The sequence below is a fragment of the Gopherus evgoodei genome, chromosome 1 (genome assembly GCF_007399415.2).
Source record: "Gopherus evgoodei ecotype Sinaloan lineage chromosome 1, rGopEvg1_v1.p, whole genome shotgun sequence".
NCBI classification, from domain to species: domain Eukaryota; kingdom Metazoa; phylum Chordata; order Testudines; family Testudinidae; genus Gopherus; species Gopherus evgoodei.
In genome coordinates this window covers 320,332,799-320,350,581 of record NC_044322.1, presented here as the reverse complement: position 1 = coordinate 320,350,581, position 17,783 = coordinate 320,332,799, and the positions used below count along the sequence as shown (strand labels likewise).

The window sequence follows — 17,783 nt, the reverse complement described above, 5'->3', positions numbered from 1 at the left end:
ATCATTTATTTCTTTTTTTGTATTGCAGTAGTGCCTAAGAGCCTTAGTCATGTACCCCACCATACAATACAGAACAAAAAGACACTCTCTGCTGCTCCATCTTGGAGTCTTCCATACCCAACAGACTTGTATGTCTAGAGCAGAAATGTCTTTGAGACCTGTCTTCCTGACATAACTGAAAGAAGCAAAAAGAGCACAATGTTCTTTTACTTTCCATTGCAGGACATTTGAAATTCTGCCTTTGACTGTGTGTCACTTCTGACATAACTGTATTGAGTGTATGGCAGATCTTGCCTATTTTTATGCACCATTTCTTCTTTAAAATGAGAGTGCAAGAAGCATTGAAGATTCTTGTTATATCTAGAGGCTTTTCAGATTCACAAACTCAGGGAGTACCAGGAAATGGATACTTGGGGTGAATGGCCTGTAGGGATTCATTAAATTTTCATTTGTTTCTTAGTTTCTTGCTTTGTTTTTTAAGGGAAAGATGGAATTTATCCAGACAGATGTGTACTGAATCTTTTTTAATATGGAGATATACCTATCTCATAGAACTGGAAGGGACCCTGAAAGGTCATTGAGTCCACCCCCTGTCTTCACTAGCAGGACTAAGTACTGATTTTGCCCCAGATCCCTAAGTGGCTCTGTTATAAACAGATAGCTAAGGGTTAATGTCTCTTTCACCAGCAAGGGAAACAACCCCATCACCTACATCGCTTCCAGAGGGACCAAGCCCAAGTCCCCAGTCTAGAGTCAGGGGGAAATCTGTGTGTGTTAGATTTACTAGCCTAACTTTGCATACCCTCTGGGTGAAGAGGGAAGTACTTCTGTTTCCAGGACTGGAAATAGAGAGGGTGGAATCCCTCTGTTTAGATTCACGGAGCTTGCTTCTGTGTATCTCTCCAGGAACCCAGGGAGGGAACACCTGGAAGGGAGAAGGGAAGGGAAATGGTTTATTCCCCTTTGTTGTGAGACCCAAGGAATTTGGGTCTTGGGGTCCCCAGGGAAGGTTTTTGGGGGGACCAAAGTGCCCCAAAACACTCTAATTTTTTGGGTGGTGGCAGCTTTACCAGGTCCAAGTTGGTAACTAAACTTGGAGGTTTTCATGCTAACCCCCATATTTTGGACGCTAAGGTCCAAATCTGGGAATAGGTTATGACAGGCCCCCTCAAGGATTGAACTCACAACCCTGGGTTTAAGCAGGCCAATGCTCAAACCGCTGAGCTATCCATTCCCCTCCTCTAACCTTGTGGTCACATTGCTGCTATCCTTGTTTCCCCAAAACCTCCTCCCACCTTTCTCCATCTGCCATACACACTTGTTGTATGTTGTTATAATGTAAAATCATCTCGGCAGGGACTGCCAGTAATGTCCCAGTCCTGAAAACTACTCTACAGATAATAGTGTATCTAGCCAAATGTTACACTATTTAATGTAAAATTAGTAAATTTACAGTAACTAGAGTAGGAGATGCCAGAAAACCTCAGCAGTTTGCATCCTCTCACTAAAATACATGTAACTAAGATGTTTTCTTCTACATATTAAGTTATTTATTTCTGCTACTTACCCTGTCAACACTTGGGTAGTTATGGCTCTGTTATACTTGTGGCACAGTAGAGCTTATACTCTCTCTGTCTGTGAGGGCTGTTTATAAAGCTTGACATCCTTAAATATTTGCTTCTTTGCTTGTCCATCTTTTTGATGGCTTGAACATGGACTGCTTTATCGTGACATAGTGGAAGAGAGTGAAATATATTAATAGTGCTGAGAGATGGAGTAACTTCAATAATGCTTTAGGCTGCTTGATCTGTTGATCATTTTAAACTTCCTGCTTTGAAGAATTCTGCCATGGGCAATGCAATAGTGTGCTCTGTCTTTCCTTTCTCTCCGTATCATATGGTCAGTGCTGCTGCTATGCTAGGAATCTGGAGTTAATGACCATGACGGACTGTAAGTACTGGCTAGTGCCAAGAATAGCATATACAAATTTGATTCAAGTTTCCCAGTATGTATGTCAATTAACCTTTTTCCTGAACTGTGACAACCTTGCTGTACCAGCCACAGGTGTAGTCTCTTGAGCAAAAATTGACAGTTCTTCTGAATTGTTTGGTAGCTTTGTGGTTTGAACAAATGTCCACTAACAGCTGAGACCACCAAACTAATTTTGCTAGTCGCCCAAATCTGATTTTGACCCTGGATTTCCAGAGGTGAAAGGTTAGATCATAAACTCTTGCACCACCTAGCCTCCTAGAGACTAATCTAACATGATATGAGGGGAGCTGGAGCTGTCTTTGGGAGACCCAGAACTCAACAGGCCACTCTGAAGTCTTGTAAGGCAGCAAGATGTATTGAGTTTAAGAAGACCTGTTAGCATGGTAATATCATGTGAATTAATATTTTGGCTTTTTTTTAAATTGTAGACTCACAATATTTTGGTTTCACTAGAATCATTATCCATATTGTTTCTATAATATTTGAAATGTCAACCTATACTGTAAACCTTCTACAGATAAAAACAAGAAAAGAAAAACAAGTAAGACTTTATGAATATTTAAGACCATAAGGGACAATTATGATCACCTCCATCATAACACAGACCACAGCAGCTCAACTAGTACAGTAACTCCTCAGTTAATGTTGTAGTTATGTTCCTGAAAAATGCTACTTTAAGTGAAACGATGTTAAGCAAATCCAATTTCCCCATAAGAATTAATATAGATGGGGGGAGGGTTAGGTTCCAGGGAAATTGTTTGTGACACACACACACACACACACACACACACACACACACACTCTCTCTCTAAATTTTAAACAAACGATTTTATTCTGTACACAGTAATGATGATTGTGAGGCTTGGTTGAGGTGATGAAGTCAGAGGTTGGGAAATTTCCCAGGAAATGCTAAATGATGAACTAGCACTCGACTGAGCCCTTAAGGGTTAACACATTGTTAATGTAGCCTCACACTGTACAAGGCAGCACAAATGGAGGGAGGGGAGACAGCATGGCAAACAGAGACACACACCGTGTATGTGTGAGAAAGAGAGATCACATTGCCCCTTTAAGTATGCTGACTCCACTCACATTGCCTTTTTAAGTATATCAGCAAGTTGAGACAGCAGCTGCAGCCAGCAAGCTCCCTCCATCCTGAGTCCTGTCATGTTCCCCCCTGCTCTGTGGAGATAAGGTACAGGGGCAGGAGCAGGGAGAGGGGGCACCCTGACATTAGCACACCTCTTCCCGCTTGCCTTTGCACAGCAAACAGGTGGCTCCTGGGAGCAGCTCCAAGGCAGAGGGCAGGAGCAGCACATGGCAGTGCGGGGAGGGACACTGAACTGCCCAGCAATTGATAGCCTGCTGGGTGGCTGCTGCACAGGGAACTTAGGGGAGCAGGGAGCTGATTGGGGGGCTGCCAGTCCACCCTGTTTCCCCACCAGCTATGAGTTGCTCTTTCTAGAAGCATTGGACAGAGCAGGTGGCTGCCAAACAAAGTTATAAGGGAGCATTGCACAACTTTAAACGAGCATGTTCTCTAACTGATCAGCAACGTAACAACAAAACAACATTAACCAGGATGACTTTTAGTGAGGAGTTACTGTAATTCCTGCATCAGACTCATGATTTCTAATTGAGCGAAGCATATCTATTTAGGACCTCAAGTCTTGATTTAAATCCATCAAGTGATGTAGAATGCACCAGATGCCTGTATAAATTGTTCTAATGGTTAATTACCTACATTGTTAAAAATATTTGCCTTATTTCTAGTCTGAATTTGTCTAGGTTCAGCTTCCAGCATTTGGATCTCATTATCCCTTTTCCTGCTAGATTAAAGAGCCCTCTATTCTCAGAAATATTCTCCCCATGTAGCTACTTATAGGTCATAATTAAATCAGCTATTAAACTTTTCTAGGGTAAACTGGATGCTCACGTCGCTAGCTGGGCTACAGTTTTGATGGGGCTTTGAGCAGTAGAGACACCTTCTAGTGTCTGGAGGTGGTGGATGGAGATGGGTGGGTATCTCGGCTGGTAGCAGCTGAAGCAGTGTTCCATCTGCTCAGTCTCCTTTTCTTTCATTCCCCCATCCCCTTTTTTTTTTTCCAGCATGTGAGGGCTGTTTTTTTTCTGCGTCTTCCTTGTTTCTACTTCTGAGAAATAATTCTTTCGCTCTACTCCACGCTGATTAGGCCTCTACTGGAGTATTGTGTCCAGGGTTGGGTGCCACATTTCAGGATAGATGTGGACAAACTGGAGAAAGTCCAGAGAAGAGCAACAAAAATAATTAAAATTCTAGAAAACATGACTTACGAGGAAGATTGAAAAAATTGGTTTTGTTTAGTCTGGAAAACAGAAGACTGAGAGGAGACGTGATAAGTTTTCAATTACATAAAAGGCTGTTACAAGAAGGAAGAAGAAGAATTATCCTCTTTAACCTCTGAGGATAGGAAAAGAAGCAATGGGCTTAAATTGCAGCAAAGGAGGTTTAGATTGTAAGTTAGAAAAAACTTCCTAACTGTCAGGGTGGTTAAGCACTGGAATAAATTGCCTAGGGAGGTTATGGAATCTCTAGATAATGCTTAGTCCTGCCATGAGTGCAAGAGACTGGACTAGATGACCTCTCAAGTCTTACGATTCTATAATTCCTCATGCTCAGGGCATTTGGATCTGAGCTCTGGTATCTTTCCCACCCATTGCTTGGGGCCAGGTAATTGGCTCCTGTTTGAGGGTGGAGTGTGAAGGGGATTGATACAGTTTGCTGTCTAGGTCAAGTAGCCATTCTGGATTTCCTATTTAAGGCTCACCCTTCCCACTCTTAATTTAGTTGCTGGATCTCTGGTGGTGCTGTGGGCTAAGCTGATCACCAGTTTTGAGGTCTGCAGGTGTTTTATAACATACGGCAAAATTTGCAGACTGCAATGCCTTGACAGCATTTTGCTGGACATCTGCTGGGAGATCTTGGGAAAGTCATTTCACACCTATGTGCCTCAGTTGCCAATTCTGTAAAATGGATATTGTGTTACTGACCATCTTTGTAAAGTGCTTTGAGACCAACTGATGAAAAATGCAGTATGTGACCTAGGTATTATTTAATCTCTCTCTAGAAGGCAGGTTAAGAACATAAGAATAGCCATGCTGAGTCAGAACTGTGGTCCATCTAGCCCAGTATCCTGTTTTCTGACAGTGGCCAATGTCAGATGCTTCAGATGGAATGAAAAGAACAGGGCAATTATCAAATCCATCCCCTACATCCAGCATTTGGCAGTCAGAGGGTTAGGGACACCCAGAGCATGGGGTTGCATCCCTGATCATCTTGGCTGGTGGCCACTGATGGACGTGTCTTCCATTAACTTATCTAATTATTTTTTGAACTTGGTTATACTTTTGGGCTTCAAAACATACCCTGGCAATGAGTTTCACGGGTTGACTGTGCATTGTGTGAAGAAATACTTCCTTAATGTTTGTTTTAAAGCTGCTGCCTGTTAATTTGTTGGGTGACCCCTGAATCTTGTGTTATGTGAAGGGGTAGTAACATTTATTCACTTTCTCCATACCATTCATGATTTTATAGACTTCTATTATATCCCTCCCTACTTGTCTCTTTTCCAAGCTGAGGAGTCTTTTAAATCTCTCCTCCTATGGGAGCTGTTTCATACCCCTAATCATTTTTGTTGCCCTTCTCTCTACTTTTTCCAATTCTAATGTATCATTTTTAGATGGGGCAGCTAGAATTGCATACAGTATTCAAGGTGTGGGTGTACCGTTGATTTATATAGTGGCATTATGGTATTTACTGTCTTTATTATCTATCCCTTTCCTAATGGTTCCTGACATTCCATTAGCTTTTTTGACTGCCACTGCACATTGAGCAAATGTTTTCAGAGAACTATCCACAATGACTCCAAGATCTTGTTCTTGAGTGGTGACAGCTAAGTTAGACCCCATTATTTTGAATATGTAGTTGAAATTGTTTTCCAACGTGCATTACTTTGCATTTATAAACATTTGAATTTCATCTGCCATTTTGTTATCCAGTCACCCAGTTTTGTGAGATTCCTTTGTAACTCTTTGCACTTAGCTTTGGACTTAATTATTTTGAGTCATTTTGTATCATCTGCAAACTTTACCACCTTACTGTTTATCTCTTTTTCCAGATAGTTTATGAATATGTTGAACAGCACTGGTCCCAATACAGACCTTGTGAGACCCCACTATTTACATCTATCTATTCTGAAAACTGACCATTTATTCCTACTCGTTGTTTTCTATCTTTTAACCATGATCCATGAGAGGACCTTCCCTCTTATCCCATGACTACCTTGTCAAAAATATTCTGAATGTGCAAGTACACTATATCCACTGTATCATGCTTGTTCACATGTTTGTTGACCCCCTCAAAGAATTGTAATAGATTGGTGAGGCATGATTTTCCTTTACAAAAGCTGTTTTGACTTCCCCAACAGATTGTGTTCACCTCTGTGTCTGATAATTCTGTTCTTTTCTATAGTTTCAACCAATTTTCCTGGTACCAAAATCGGGCTTCTTGGCCTATAATTGCCAGCATTGCCTCTGTAACCTTTTTTAAAAATCAGTGTTACATTAGCTATCCACCAGTCATCTGGTACAGAGGCTGATTTAAGCGATAGGGAAAGGGGGCTCCAAAGAGGATGGATCTAGCCTGTTCTCAGTGGCACCTGATGACAGAACAAGGAGTAATGGTCTCAAGTTGCAGTGGGGGAGGTTTAGGTTGGCTATTAGGAAAAACTTTTTCACTGAGAGAGTGGTGAAGCATTGGAATGGGTTACCTAAGGAGGTGGTGGAATCTCCTTCCTTAGAGGTTTTTAAAGTCAGGCTTGACAAAGCCCTGGCTGGGATGATTTAGTTGGGAATTGGTCCTGCTTTGAGCAGTGGGTTGGACTAGATGACCTCCTGAGGTCCCTTCCAACCCTGATATTCTATGTCAGTTGGTAGTTCTGCAATTTCATATCTGAATTCCTTCAGAACTCTTGGGTGAATATCGTCTGGTCCTGGTGACCTATTACTGTTTAATTTATTGATTTGTTCTAAAACCACTTCTATTGATGCCTGAAACTTGGACAGTTCCTCTGAATTGTCATCTGAGAAGAATGACTCCGATGTGGGAATCTCTCTCTCGCATCCTGTGCAATGAAAACCAGTGCAAAAAATTCATTTAGCTTCCCCACTGTAGAAGGGATGTGGACAAATTGTAGAGAGTCCGGCAGAAGGCAATGAAAATGATTAGGGCGATGGGCACATGACTTATGAGGAAAGGCTGAGGGAACTGGGCTTATTTAGTCTGCAGAAGAGAAGTGTGTATGTGCGGGGGGATTTGATAGCAGCCTTCAACTTCCTGAAGTGGGGTTCTAAAGAGGATGGAGCTAGGCTGTTCTCAGTGGTGACAGATGACAGAACAAGGAGCAATGGTCTCAAGTTGCAGTGGGGGAGGTCTAGGTTGAACATTAAGAAAAACTGTTTCACTAGGAGGAGGATGAAGCACTGGAATGGGTTACCTGGGGAGGTGGTGGAGTCTTGGAGGTTTTAAGGCCCTACTTGACGAGCCCTGGCTGAGATGATTTAGTTGGGGTTGGTCCTGCTTTGAGCAGGGGTTTAGACTAGATGAGACCTCTTGAGGTCTCTTCCTACCCTAATCTTTTATGATTCTATGATTCTCTGCAATTGCCTTGTCTTCCTTGAGTGCTCCTTTAGCATTTCAATCGTCTGGTGGTCGCAACGATTATTTGGCAGGGTTCTGATATACTTGTGTCTTTTGCTAGTTGCTCTTCAAATGCTTTTTTGGCCTGCCTAATTATACTTCAAGTGGTTGCAGATGTATATTCCACTCAGGTATGTGAGCGCCTAGCACACAGAAGCTGGAGAACTTTGCCTAGCAGTATCCGTTGTGATGGCACAAACATCCTTCGGCCCTTGCAGCCTCTCTAATGTCTATTTAAGGGCGCCACCCCCCCGACTCCCCTCAGCTCCTTCTCAATGCCTTTGGTTTGAGTCAAAGCATTCTGTGTGGTATTTATCTCATGCTTTTTGTTGTTAACTTGGAGATAGTTCTCTCAGTATTTTGTTATGTTAGTGATTATAGAAGGGGTCGGCAACCTTTCAGAAGTGCTGTGCCGAGTCTTCATTTATTCGTTCTAATTTAAGGTTTCACTTGCCAGTAATACATTCTAACATTTTGAGGAGGTCTCTTTCTATGAATCTATAATATATAACAAAACTATTGTTGTATAAAAAGTAAATAAGGTTTTTAAAATGTTTAAGAAGCTTCTTTTAAAATTAAATTAAAATGCAGAGCCTGCCAGATTGGTGGCCAAGATTCAGACAGTGTGAGTGCCACTGAAAATCAGCTCGTGTGCTGCCTTTGGACTGTCCCAATATTTAGGCCTTTGTCCTGCAGTACTCTGTTGTTGTTTTGTTTTTCCCCCCTGCTGGCGACCCCTCCCACATGTGTCCCGATATTTTCTTCTTCTCATCTGGTCACCCTAAAGAGTATTCAAGTGGTTACACCTGAAGCAGTACCTGATGGAGCAACCCATGAGACCCACGTCAGTGCTGGGATCAGATTGTCCAGCTGCTCAGAGACCTTCAGTGCCACCACGAGACTCGGACTCTTTTTTCTTAGGAGAATAGACCATTCTCTTTCCTCTTCTCCCCCAGGAAAGAGGACTCATAAAACTGACCTCATTTACTCCAAGACATGGGAGATTCTTCATTCCCTTCAAAAAGGAGTGCTGGTAGGAACTGGAGTTCCTCAAGTACTCAGGTTAGAGCAGGGCACTCTACTACTTTCCAGTTCAAAGGCAAATCATTCAGGCAGAATGCCATTGACTTTGGTATCTTCTATGGGGTGTCCATTGAATCCAGTACCAACAACATTGGTCTCTGCACTGAACGTATCAACACCACTGGCTTTTGAAGCAGCTGCAGATTTACTTTTCCTCTCTTTGCCAGGCTTGCCTGTGATATAGGAGCCCTCAGGTATAGTGATGTCTTCTGAGATCTCTGGACCATCTGGGTTGATGGCCTCACAATATAGGCTGTTGCAGGCACTGCTTAAAAATCAGTTTGTGGAGACAAGACCGGCACCAAAGGCTATTTTGTTGGTGCAAATTCCATCTTTGGCCCTGGAGACAATGTCTGTTTCTACAGTTTGGGTACAGGCCAGAGCTACAAATACAGTACCGGCCTCTACTTCGATACCAATGTCTATTCCAGTACTGAGTGTAAGGGCTGTCTCTGTGACACTGCTGATATTGAAGGCTCCAACTGCTGTCTTTTTTGATGTGGCTAGTGTACTTGGCTTCTAATGAGTTAAGATGTGATTTCTCTCAGTATTTTGTTATGTTAGTAATTATCATATCACCTGATGCTAGCAGATTAGGTGCCAGCTCATGCCAAGGCCCCTAGGCCCCAGCTGAACACTGACGAATACATAACTGGAAACCAGTCAGGCTCACCTGTGTATTAGTATTGTTAAAATAGATATTTTATTTATAAAAATATGTTTAGTATTTATATGTTATGAAATGCTTGTAAGATGCTGCGTGTATTAATTTCACTTAACTTCTGTACCCCATGTTATATAGTTACCCTGAGGACAGGTCTACACTACAAACTTGCAGTGGAGCAGCTGCACTAATGCAACTGCGCTGCTATAGCGCTTCTAGTGAAGAATCTGGTTTAGAGTCTCTAAACTAGGGGTTCTCAAACTGGGCATCAGGACGGTTATTACGTGAGGGGGTCGCGAGCTGTCAGCCTTCACCCCAAACCCCACTTTGCCTCCAGCATTTATAATGGTGTTAAATATATAAAAAAGTATTTTTAATTTATTGGGGAGGATCACACTCAGATGTTTGCTATGTGAAAGGGGTCACCAGTAAAAAAAAGTTTGAGAACCACTGCTCTATACCGACGAGAGAGAGCTCCCTATCGGCTTAATAATTCCACCTCCAGGAGAGGCGTTAGCTGTATCTGCGGGAGAAGTTCTCCCACCGACATAGCTCTTAGGTTGGTATAACTACATCACTCAGGAGTGTGGATTATTCATATCCCTGATTGATGTGGTTATACTGAAGTAATTCTGTAGTGTAGACCAGGGCTAAAAATTTTTACGTTGTAAACTTCTGTAACTGTGCAACTCGCCAAACAGAAAAGAAGCTTTAATTAATGTGAAAGTTGGCTTCCTACAGAAGATGCTAGAGCCTGCACACAAGAAGGCTCATTGAAACCAAATGAGCCATTGTGAAACATCAAAGGACAAAGACTTTGTTGATTGCTCCCCCCACACCCATGAAGAGGAAATGTGCACAAAGATTCGTCTCACTGGCCTGAACTCTAGGGGAAGGGAATAAAAATCTCTGATCAGAAGAAACTGGATTTCTCTATACTGCTTCAACTCTGAGGGGCAACAATTTTTAAGCATAAACAAGGGATTTCTAACTTTGGCCTGGGTCAGCCCCTAAAGGACTTAGAATTTAATATATTATAGCAGCTTCTATTACCTTTTGGAACCTAAGGTTGTAACTCATTAGTGTGTGTATGTTTACCTGCTTTGATCTTGTAAATAACTCTCATTTATTTTTCTTCTTTAATAAATATTTAGTTAATTTATTATAGGATTGGCTACAAGTATTGTCTTTGATCTAGGATCTAAGGTGCAGTTGACCTGGAGTAAGAGACTGGTTCTTTGGGACTTGGAGTAACCTGAATATTGTGGTTTTTGGTGTAAGGAAACATCTATCACAAAGGCAAGCTTACCTGGGTGGCAAGACAGATTGGAGTACTCAAGGGGGCTGTCCATGACTCCATATTAAGGCTGTTATAGTGCTTGAGGATTCACACTTGATACTTGGTTGGTGAAATCTAAGTATAGAACTCACAACCACTTTGGGGTTTGTGCCCTGCATCTTCACATTCTTCCCTGAGGTTGGTACTCATGTTCCTGAACCACTCCAGACAGCTTACCCCGCTTCTCCAAATGTAGCTCCTCTGTTCTTATCAGATTATTTGGAAAGTTTCTCCTTTTGAAGTCATCTTCCACTTCCTATTCTTCATCTAGACAGCAAGACCAAAAGCGCTTTAGATCTTTAGGAGATCACCATTGGCACTGGAATTGGTACCATTCTCATACCAGAGATAGGGTTTTGTGGCCCGGTTCCTACAGGCAGTCAATGTCATATCCCTTTCCTCAGTGGCATTCATGGAATCCTTAGGAGGTCCCTTGATCTTCAGGGTCTTGATCCTTGGTTCACTCCAAGGTATAGTCACCAGACTTTCATGCTGTCTTGCCTCCTGACCCAAGTAATCTAGAGACCATATGGAGGTTTTCTCTCTGAGCCAGTTCAGTCTAAGCCTTTATTGCAGGAGCAAGTGGAATCATAGAAGATTCCATTAGCCTTGATTTCCTTTTCCTCTTCATCATCTTCATCGGACAATTCCACTATATCAGATTCCTCTTCTCCTGTGCCTGGGGTTTTTAAAAAATGTCAAGATCTCTATGGTGAATGGCTACAGCTTTGGGAAGGCAGAGTATGTTTGGGAGAATACCCATTAATCAGTAGATGTACTCCAGTCTTCAGCTCCAGGGAGGGCAGCTCTCCCTATAAATGAAGGACTTTTGGAACCTGCAAAGACTTTGTGGCATATCCCAGCTTCCTTACTACCCATAGGGAAGCCCACTGATTTAAGTTGGAACTGAAAGACATAGTGTCTTAAAATTGGATTTAATGGGAAGAAAAATTTATTCAACCTCGTCTTTACTAATGTGCATTGCCATTCAGCAGGTTCTATTGTTAAAATATGATTTTGTGAATTGTGAATGACAGAATTTTCCGAGATATTCAAGCTTTCATTGCAGAGGGCCGATTAGTGGCCAGGATGTCATTACAATCAGCACTGGATGTAGCAGACACCTCCTCTAGGATTATGACCTCACCTGTAACAATGAGAAGAGCTTTGCAGTTACAGAATTCTGGCATAGGCCCTGAGGTCCAGCAAAGTATAGAGGACTCACCATTTGATGGTAAATTTTTATTTTCAGAGAAAACTGATGAGACATAATTTTTTTTTTAAAAGACTCTTGAACTACTTTACATTCACTAGAAGTTTATACCCCAGTGATAAGGAGGTGTCACCGTGGGGGTCAACAGCAGCATCAGCAACAATACTGACTATTCCAAGCATTATTTTCGGCAGTTGGCTTATCCAGCTAGACCACAGGACTTGTCCAGGAAGAGACATTAATCTCAAAGGAAAAGGCCTACTTCCAACCACCCAGCCCATCTGCTTTGGACAAACAGTCAATTTAACTCTCCTAACAAGAACAGTATCTCAATGAGTTGGGAGCACACACAGTCAAGTGGAATACATGTCGGCACCCATGTCTTGAAGAACTGTGGCAGTACAGGTAAGTAACTGTTTTTGTTTTCGTTTGGTTTTTTACTGTTGTCAAATCATTCTGAGCCTTTTCCAGTCTGAACTGGAAACAATATTCTAGTAATGGTCTTACTAATACTGTATACAGAGTTAATATCACCTTCCTACTCCAACTTGATATTCCTCTTCTTTTATAGCCAAGGATCAAATTAGCTCTTTTATCTACCACATCACATTGGGAGCTTAGTTTCAGCTGGGTATCCTCCATGACCCCTATGTTCCTCACAGAGTCACTGCATTCCAGAATTTACTCCCTCATGCTGTAAATTTGATATACCTTCTTTGTTTGTAGATGAATCACCTTGCTTTTGGCTGTATTCAAATGCATATGGTTTAAATGAGCCCAGTTTACTAATTGATCCTAATAGTAGTATAGAAATGACCTGTCAGTATAATTAGAAGAGTACAGCCAGTGGAGCACAGGATCTAGTCCAAGTGGTGAATATAGCTGGACCACTTCATAATAATGACCATAATATAATTAAATTTAACATCTCGGTGGCGTGGAAAACACCACAGCAGCCCACCACAGTAGCATTTAATTTCAGAAAGGGGGACTACACAAAAATAAGGAATTTAGTTAAACAGAAATTAAAAGGTACAGTGCCAAAAGTGAAATCCCTGCAAGCTGCATGGAAACATTTTAAATAACACCATAACAGAGGCTCAACTTAATTATATACCCCAAAATTCATAACAATAGTAAGAGAACCAAAAAAGTGCCACTGTGTCTAAACAACATAGTAAAAGAAGCTGTGAGGCAAAAAGGCATCCTTTAAAAAGTGGAAGTTAAATCCTAGTGAGGAAAATAGAAAGGAGCATAAACTCCGGCAGGTGAAGTGGAAAAATACAATTAGGAAGGCTAAAAAAGAATTTGAAGAACAGCTAGCCAAAGACTCAAAGTGATAGCAAATTTTTTTTTAAGTACATCAGAAGCAGGAAACCTGCTAAACAATCAGTGGGGCCACTGGATGATCAAGATGTTAAAGGAGCACTCAAGGATCATAAGGCCATTGCAGAGAAACTAAATGAATTATTTGCATCAGTCTTCATGGCTAAGGATGTGAGGGAAATTCCCAAACCTGAGCTATTCTTTTTAGGTGATGAATTTGAGGAACTGTCCTCAATTGAGGTGTCATTAGGGACGTTTTGGAACAAATTGATAAATTAAACAGCAATAAGTCACCAGTACCAGATGGTATTCACCCAAGAGTTCTGAAGGAACTCAAATGTGAAATTATAGAACTACTAACTGTAGACTGTAACCTATCATTTAAATCAGCTTCTGTACCAAATGACTGGGGGATAGCTAATGTGACACTAATTTTTAAAAAGGGCTCCAGAGGTGATCCAAGCAATTACAGGCCAGTAAGCCTGACTTCAGTACCAGGCAAACTGGTTGAAACTATAATAAAGAACAGATTTGTCAGATACAAAGATGAACACGATTTGTTTGGGAAAGAGTTAACATGGTTTTTGTAAAGGGAAATCATGCTTCACCAGTCTACTAGAATTCTTTGAGAGGGTCAACAAGCATGTGGACAAGGGGGATCCAGTGGATATAGTGTACTTAGATTTTCAGAAAGTCTTTGGTAAGATCCTTCATCAAAGGCTCATAAGCAATGTAAGCTGTCATGGGATAAGAGGGAAGATTCTCTCATGGTTTCATAACTGGTTAAAAGATAGGAAACAAATGGTAGGAATAAATTGTCAGTTTTCAGAATGGAGACAGGTAAATAGTGTTGTCCCCCAGGGGTTTGTATTGAAACCAATACTATTCAATATATTCATAAACAATCTGGAAAAAGGGGTAAACAGGGAGGTGGCAAAATTTGCAGGGGATGCAGATATACTCAAGATAATTAAGTCCAAAGCAGACTGCGAAGAGCTACAAAGGGATCTCACAAATGGGTGACTGGACAGCAAAATGACAGAGGAAATTCAATGTTGATAAATGCAAAGTAATGGAGATTGGAAAACATAATTCCAAGTATACATATAAAATAAGGGGTCTAAATTCGCTGTTATCACTCGAGAGATCTTGGAATCATTGTGGATAGTTTTCTGAAAACATCAACTCAATGTGCAACAGCAGTCAAAAAAGCTAACAGAAAGTTGGGAATCATTAAGAAATGGATAGATAATGAGACAGGAAATACCATAATGCCTCTATATAAATCCATGGCACACCCACCTCTTGAATATTGCATGCAGATGTGGTTGCCCCATCTCGGAAAAGATATATTGGAATTGCAAAAGTTTTAGAAAAGGGCAACAGAAATGATTAGGGGTATAGAACAGCTTCTGTACGAGGAGAGATTAATAAGATTGGGACTTTTCAGCTTGGAAAAGAGACAACTAAGGATGGATATGATAGAAGTCTATAAAATAATGACGGGTTTGGAGAAAGTAAATAAGGAAGTGTAGTTTACTCCTTCTCGTAACACAAGAACTAGGGGTCACCAAATGAAATTAATAGGCAGCAGGTTTAAAACAAATAAAAGGAAGTGTTTCTTCACACAATGCACAGCCAACCTGTGGAACTCTTTGCCAGACCATGTTGTGAAGGCCAAGACTATAACAGGGTTCAAAAAAGAACTAGATAAATTCATGGAGGATAGGTCCATCAATGGTTATTAGCCAGGGAAGATGTCCCTAGCCTCTGTTTGCCAGAAGCTGGAAATGGGTGATAGGGGTTGGGTCACTTGATGATTGCCTGTTCTGTTCATTCCTTCTGGGGCATTGCATTGGCCACTGTAGGAAGACAGGATACTGGACTAGATGGACCTCTGGTCATAAGTATGGTCATTCTTATGTTGTTATGGCTTCTGATCCACCATGTGCCATTTTTCACAAGGACAAGGTTCAGCTTAGGCCACACCCTAAGAGCATCTCAAAAGTAGTATCTGATTTTCGTATGAATCATGTTCACAGGTCTGAGCAAAGGCTGCACACCGTGGACGGGACCCTGGATGGGACACAGCCCTTCCATGTTTCTTCCTAGCTTTTTGTTTCAAATCCAGAGCATATGAGAGAAGATAACCAGTTACAACACAGAGACTGTTGAAATGGAGCACCAGGTGCAGCACTCTTATGCTTCCAAAGGGATAGCACTCCCTGGCAGGCTGACTGCACACTCAACTAGAGCACATTCAGCCTCAACAGCATTTGTGGCACACATCCCTGTTATGGACATCTGCTGGGCAACTGTGTGGTCTTCAGTTCATACATTCACCAGACATTATGCACTGACTGCTGCATCAAGGAAAGATGCAAATGTAGGTCCCACAGTCCCTTTTTCTAATGAGAATCCAAGCCCCACGGTCTGGGATAAGAGCTTGGGGGTCACCTACAGTGTGATGGACATATACAAGCACTTGAAGAAACTGTTGCTCAGTGTCTCATAACCGTTGTTCTTTGAGATGTGTTGCATATGTCCACTATACCACCTGTCCTCTCCCCTCAGGGCATCGGAGACTACCATTAACTTCTGGTGTGAAGGGACTGAAGGAGAGGCGTAGTTCCTCCTGTATTTTTCCCTTGGTTTGAAGCACGAGAAGCTCAAGTGTGGGCAGGGCCGTTAGAGGTACAGCTAGGGAAGTGTTTTTCAAACTGGGGGTTAATACCCAAAAGGGGGTTGCAAGGCTATTCTGGTGGTGGGGAGCTGTCACTGTATTGCCATCCTTAAGTCCAGGCTGCCTCTAGAGCTGGCAGCTGGAGTGCAGTGGCTGCTGGTCAGGTGCCCACCTCTGAGGGCAGCGCCACCGCCAGCAGCAGCCCATAGAAGTAAGGGTGGCGTGTGTGTGTTTTTGGGTCATCACAACCTGAAACATTTTCAAATGGGGGGCTCATCAAAAAAAGTTAGAGAACTCTTGCACTGGGGAAAACACTCTAGCACTGGTGCACGGGACACACACACACCTACAGTTGCAATGGACATATGCAACGCATCTTAATGAACAACAGTTACAAGAAGGTAACTTGTTTTTTCCAATGAAAATTTTTTAGTTTTTTTTATCAGCTTGGTAACATTTAAGATTATTAAAGCTGGTTCTAAGACAGTGCTCCAGTGTTGGCTTGCAAACACTGCAGAAGAATGTTTGTTTAAAAAAAAATTCCACTGTAATGTTTTAATGAATGATGGAAGCATTTCTAATGATTTTAGGTTTTTATAAAAGGCTGATAGTATGCAATCTAAATGTTGGACCAAGTTTATAACCTCACTACATCCCTTTAATCCATTCCACCATCCCTCTTGTTGATCCAACTTGTCACCTTTAACTGGTCTCCTTCTTGCCAGACATATACAGGCTGTGTCCAATTCCTGCAGCTACTTCCTCTGTGACATTTTGAAGATTCATCCTTTCATTGCTGTAGAGACAGCCAAAACTTTCATCCAGGTTGGCATCATCCTCCCATCTTGATTACTGTAATCACCTCCTCTCTGGCCTCCCAAACACCATGTCCCTTGAACCCATTAATACAGTTGCTAAGATTGTAATTCTTGTCTATCATTTAGAGCATATTAGGCACCTCTTTGAATCCTTCCAATAACTTCTTTTTCACTGCATCAAGTTCAGCTTCTTGTCTTCACCTTGTAAGACTCTTCACACAACTTTGCCCCTCAAGGTAAGATTAAAGCAATTCAGGGTGCTAGTCAACCACAGACAGGGGCAGCTCTAGGGTTTTTGCCGCCCCAAGCAGGCTGTCTTCGGTGGTTTGCCTGCGGAGGGTCTGCTGGTCCTGCGGCTTCAGTGGACCTCCCGAAGCCGCAGGACCAGCGGACCCTCCACAGGCACGTCTGCGGGAGGTCCACCGAAGCCGCAGGACCAGCGGACCCTCCACAGGCAAACTGCCGAGGGAAGCCTGCCTGCCACCCTCGTGGCTTGCCGCCCCAAGCATGCGCTTGGCGTACTGGGGCCTGGAGCCGCCCCTGACCACAGCATGGGTCCCTCTCCCTACCATTCCAGAGCGGTAGTGGCCTGGGCATCCCCTTCTCCCAGGAAGGCCAGCAGTACCTCCCCTCATTGGGAGTAGCTGAAAGATGGGAGTGGCAGCAGGTGGCCCACATCACTCTTTTCCTCAGACCCAGGGCCGGTGCCAGGATATTTTGCGCCCTAGGTGAAACTTCCATCTTGCGCCTGCCCCCCCCCCCCAATCACATACATTATACACAATACACGGTCACGAAATTGTGCCCCAGACCTTTTTTTTTTAATCTGCCATTAGGCTGCATCAACTGTAAACGGGAAAAAAAATGAAATTTTATTCCTATCAGTCCTTTTTCTTGTTCACTATTAAAAGTAAAGGATAGAGAATGC

General features: G+C 42.3%; 1 protein-coding gene across 1 annotated transcript in view; it reads left to right on the top strand.

Annotated features, from left to right (window-relative positions):
* Nucleotides 1-17,783, top strand: part of CTTNBP2 (cortactin binding protein 2) — a 182,556-nt gene that overhangs the window by 79,682 nt on the left and 85,091 nt on the right.